The sequence below is a fragment of the Tigriopus californicus genome, chromosome 9, assembly GCF_007210705.1.
Source record: "Tigriopus californicus strain San Diego chromosome 9, Tcal_SD_v2.1, whole genome shotgun sequence".
Lineage (NCBI taxonomy): Eukaryota > Metazoa > Arthropoda > Copepoda > Harpacticoida > Harpacticidae > Tigriopus > Tigriopus californicus.
This window is the reverse complement of record NC_081448.1, coordinates 5,799,185-5,804,904: the sequence shown is the minus strand read 5'-3', so window position 1 is coordinate 5,804,904 and position 5,720 is coordinate 5,799,185.

Genomic DNA, 5,720 nt, shown 5'->3' with positions numbered 1-5,720 from the left:
GAGCTACATATTGTTCTTTAAACACATATGGATGCTTCATAATCAAAGAATGATAATTTTAAGAGACATGGCACCTGCTTAATTTGACTATTTTGATATTTTGAATGCTTTTGCAAGAAAAACAATTTATTGGAGTCCAAAGTTCAAACTGAGATCTAGTCTACTGTACTTTGGTATTACTCTGTGCCCGTTAAATAATGCCTGCCTTTAATGCAAACTTCCTAATAAGTAGAAATTTAAATTCTACCTACAAACAGATAACTCATTCATTTTTCACCATTGGCTGATGTTTTTTTGTCAAATATGATGTTCATGGGTATTTCATTCATTCTTCTGACTTTCAAAATTAAATCAGAAATATTTAGTATTTGGACGGAGTTGTATATCAAGGAGATCATTACTTAATTAAAACACTTTAATGTACTATTTAGTACGGATAATCTCGTTTTATTGATACTAGAGTTACTGTCTTGATTCAACGCAATGGCCTAAGTTGGCGGTGAGGGGAAAGCCGTGTCGTTTCCTCTCTTTAGAGTCCCTGTCTGGGCTGAGGACAGTCGTCGTCGAGCTCGTGCTGGGTTACATCATAACTCGACATTTCGAGCTGAGCTGAGCCACAGCCTTAACCCAGCTCGAGGTGGTTTGGGCCAAATACGTTTCAGCATTTCGTTATGGGCTGAGCCCTGGGGTAGCCCAGACGTCAAAATGTTGTCGAGTTTCGAGCTGGGTTCCAGCCCAATACACCTTTAGTCTTTTCTTGTTCTATTTCAAGAGGAGGTACCACTTCAACCTCTACATTGGTCAAATTTAGTTATGGAGTCCATGAATTAGTCGAAGTCGACTAATTTGACCAATGTAGAGGTTGAAGTAGTACCTCCTCTTGAAATAGAACAGGAAAAGACAGCGGTGAAGAAAACAGTCTGTCCTGTTTACCGGAAACTGCCTTGTCCTGATGAAGGAAAAATGCTGTCCGTTTGACCACCCTAACTGGTGTCAAAAGTTTCTAAAGTTCGGCTGTGAGAAGTACAATATGAAGAAGGGATGCTCAAAGGTATATTGTCTTTTTTTCTCACCTATACATGTGCTGTCAGTTCATCAGACTTAATATGTGCCTTAACATACGGTGTACCTCTGTCCGTAGAAGAGACGCAAGGGACGCAAGGGACGCAAAGGAGGCAAAGATACAGACACGTTCAATCTCGTAGTTAATAGCAACCAGCAACCAAGTAAGTACAGTATAAGTGTCCTGGGTACCAACCTGAGTACGAATTTAACCATCTTCCTGTGAGTCCATTACTTATTTGAAGAAATTTCATTGCAGCCTACTTGGGGCGTCTTAGTGTTATGTTCCGTCTTTCCCAAAAATCTGAAAGCTGAAATTTTTGGCGGAACGTTTTCTTCCAAAATTCACTCAGCCTCTCAAATGCTTTGCAAATAAAACATTAAACGTTTGTACGTTGGAACTTGGAGAGTACTTGAAGTACATGTTGGCTTTCAGTAAAGAGCTGGAATGCATTGCTTAACATTTTTTCCAGGAATGAGTTGTTCAAAAATTATTCACTATTGATGGGTTTTGTAAGGATTTTAATGAGCACAAATTCCTCAGATTTTGCATAAGATCTAGTTTGTTTTTACCAGAAACTCGACAAGAGAATAGAGAATGTCAACTTTCACATTAAAAAGAGTTTTTTCGAATAAAGCTGCGAAATCAACTGCGTTTAAAAACAACACGAAAGGGGCGAGGGAGAGTGGCACGGAGATTTAGGAAGAATGCACGTGTGTGACATGCAATTGTACATACGATATCCTAAGTAAAATGCGATCTAAATAAATCCTCAAATTCACTACAACGAATGCATTCTTATTTGATTGATGACACAAACGTTCCATCTGTATCGTAAGCTAGTTGAAACACCAATACTTATCACTAACAGAATACAGACAATGGCAATTGCAACTTAGCCATTTTCTTCTAGGAATTTAGAATTCAATCAGTCTTTCATCCTAGTTTTGCGAGCTTTTGTAACATCGAATTCTTACCAACTACTATGAGACCCAAATGCTGTCCTTTTAAAATAAGAAGACAACCGAAGGCAACAACTTGATACTTTAGATTATACACATTCACACACTGAAACTAAACATATCTACCATCAAGTTTTTATGTCACAAAATATTAGCCGTACAGAATCAATAATAAGAGTTCGTAACTCCGAAGAAAATCTCTTCAAATTTATGAATATGAATCGAGTTTCCAATCAAGGACAATCAAAATTAGCATCGTCTAAATGTTGATTTATGTTGATTGATGTGTGACATCTCAGTTTCTGATGAGACCCTCACTGGTTCTTGCTCCTGTTTTCTCGTACTTGATGCGTTGCACCTTGGATCAGGGCAAGTTTCCATCGTCACTCAAGTTAGCTCACGTTGTACCAATCTTTAAAGGAGAGATAAGTCGCTCCCCAATAAGTATAGGCCGCTCCCCAGTAATTATAGGCCGATTTCTCTCACTTCGAATATTGCGAAGGTGTTTGAGTAGATCATGAAGTTCAAACTTGTTGAATTTCTTGATATTCATGAAGTCCTTCCTCTTAGTACAAGTAAAAAGAAACTTAGAAAGTTAGTTTCTGGTAGGAATGGCCAAGATTCCAGTAGCCTTGCAAAGGGCTTAGATCGAATCTACTCTTGGTTAACTGAGAGTAATATGGCCCTGAACGGAATGAAATTCCGCTCAATGACATTTGGGCCAACTCCTTTCAATACTCCACTCGTAGATAATGGAGATAAATCTCATCTATGGTCTCATCTATGAAAGATTTAGGTTTAGTCCTCCAAAATAATGGAAAGTTCGATGAGCATATCCAGGTGGGTAAAGCTTTTCAAATGTGTGGTTGGATATATCGCACGTTTTAGTCTAGAGATAGCATCACGATGCTAACTCTGTACAAGTCGATTATCCAGCCACATCTTGAATATGCTTCACCCATTTGGGCTCCAATGAGTTCAGCAGATTTGCAAAAGGTCGAACAAGTCCAAAGATGTTTCACTAGGAACATCACAGGAATGAGAGAGCTCTCATATTGGGAGAGACTAGTGAAGTTGGGACTGTACAGTGTTCAGAGAAGGTATGAAAGGTATCTGATACTGTACGTCTTCAAAAGTATTCATAAGCTTTGTCCCAACCCAGGATTTAGGGTCGATTCTAGAGACCGTCGAGGCTTAATGTGCATTTTGAGAGCACCTTCAAGCCCTCGAGAATCCAGGCTAGTTCGAACAATGAAGTCCAACTCTCTTCTTTCTCGGGCTCCTTCATTGTTCAATTTGCTTCCCTCTAATATTCGTAGGGAACACCTAGGCCTTGTCGATACGGTTGCATCTTTCAAGTCAGACTTGGACCAATTTTTAGATGGCATTCTAGATCAACCCTACATTCAAGGACTAGTTCGGTCTGCCCACTCAAATTCGTTGATGAAACAATTATCATATAAAGATTGAAAGGTAATAAATAGACGAATTATAACCTTTCATTTTAATAGTAATGGGGATTACATACCCTGTAGCGGTTAGATAAGCTCGTGAAAAACCAAATCAAAAAAAACCGCTAATATTTATTTTTCAGCCATCATTGAAAATTTGATCAAATCGTATAAGAAAGGTTTTTGATTAAAATCATCCATACTCGTTATGAGTGTTGAATTTCAATAAGTACGTTCATCAATGGAACTCGATTTTATGAGGCGCGTACTCCACATAACACTCGACTCAAGTAAGCCATCAGAAATTCAATTTCTTTCTAAACAAGGCTTAAAAAGTGTAAGGCTGTCCCCAGGTATCATCGCCATCAATGAATGATGCTCTCTTTGTCTGTTAATGATCTTTCTCTCCCTGCCTGTATCCACCCACCATCCCTCTATCTGTCCATGCGTCCGTCCAGGTAAGGAAAATTGAGGAAATCCAAGTCGCCTTTCCGGAGGCATCCAACTCCATGGTCTCTACCGGGTTCATTTAGACAACAGCAAGCGTTGCTGACAGACGAGATGGGCACCCAGCACCATTCTCTCATCTCGCTCTTTGACGTGATGAGAGAATACATGCCGTACATGTGAGCTCAAATCAATTCCAATGCCCCCGACTTTCCCCCTCCACCCGGCTCCTACGGGAACGAAAGAATTTTTTTCAAGTGCAAATACAGCAGCATATATATCTACCTACGATGAACCTGGTGGTAAAATAAGTGTAGCACTATTTCAAATGATGATGACTCTTCGCGCATGGTTGACATAGTGACTGTCATCGGTGATGGCAAAGGTGAGTGTGGGTGTGCTACGCTCAGAGTGAATGAAGTGTGCGAGCCACAGATTACCTGTGAGCTAAAAACCAATACCTTACTGTAAGTTCTGAGAGCATCCAGCCATTGGAGTGAGCTCGTTGCGCCGCCTTTGGCAATCATTTGTGATTGTCAATGACTCCATCCCAAAATCATCATGCAAAGATATTAGAGAAGCGACATCCGACCAACTCGCCACTCTCGCTCACCTTCATTTATCCAAGCCTCGAGTGAGTGAGTGAGTGAGTGTATGAGTGAAAGAGTCAGGCAGAGCTTGTGTGAGTGCACCCTCTGGATCTTCTTCGTTCATCCACCCTGGAGCACTTGAGACTACATGGATTGGTCCTCAACCAACGGCCGAGCGCAAAAGCATCACACATGAATGGAAAGAGGAGAGGCACAAAAATCGTCCTCTACGTTGGTCTACCTATCCGGCATAGCTCGTTGATTTCATCCGACGTCGATGGCCACAAGGCTAGACTTGCCGGGAATTGTCACCCCCAATGATTTAAGCCGGTGGTGGTGGTGGTGGTAGTAGTGGTGATGGTGTTGTGTGGCCCTAGACCACAGTGCCACAGTTCATGTGTCCAACACTTTGGAATCTTCCAAATCTGAAGCTCAAAGCGTGTCAAAAGGGCTCATCTACAGAACAGTACTATTGCGACTAGAACCTGGGGACTTGAGCTAAAAACCACTCTCAATTGCTGTCGAGTAGGCACAGCCACGCGACTCACACCCCGCACTTTAGTTGCTACTTGGGACCTGGAAGGGCCCGGGATCAGTTCTTACACGCTGGCGAAGAACGAGAATGATTCGAACGCCCTCTTCCATCACCCGGTACGCCCTCGTTGGATTTATGTGGACGATTTTGGATTTGTCAAATATTTCATAGTTTCAGTTGTTGCGCAGACTTTGTTAATAGCCACGTGAAGGAGAGGGTGAAAGTACCTTTCGTTGTATGTGAGCTCGTAACGGGTCATCGCACCTAACGTAAACCACGACCTGACTAGGTTGGTTGTTGCCGTACTCCGTTGATCATTTGCATGACCTGAGTCATCCACGTCGGTTGATTCATCGTCAAAGCAAGAACCTTCGAGTTGTTCCCAGTCGTTGGCTGTCCCATCTCAGACCGTTCGTTGGCTTCTGAGTGAGTGGTTCTTGCGTGTTCCACTCTGGTTTACGACTCAGGTGGTTGGTTGCTTGACAGGCCAGCTAGCAAGAAAGACCGACCGAGTTACTCGCGTTCTCCTCAAGTCTCCTTCTCACATTCGCTCCTCGCATATTTCTCAGGTACGAGAGGTGCTTGTGGATGACTCGCAAGTTGGGACGATCCCGTGTTCTGGGACCTTTTACTGGGAAATCGTTCCTCTTTTGGTTTAGTCACCGACGAGGA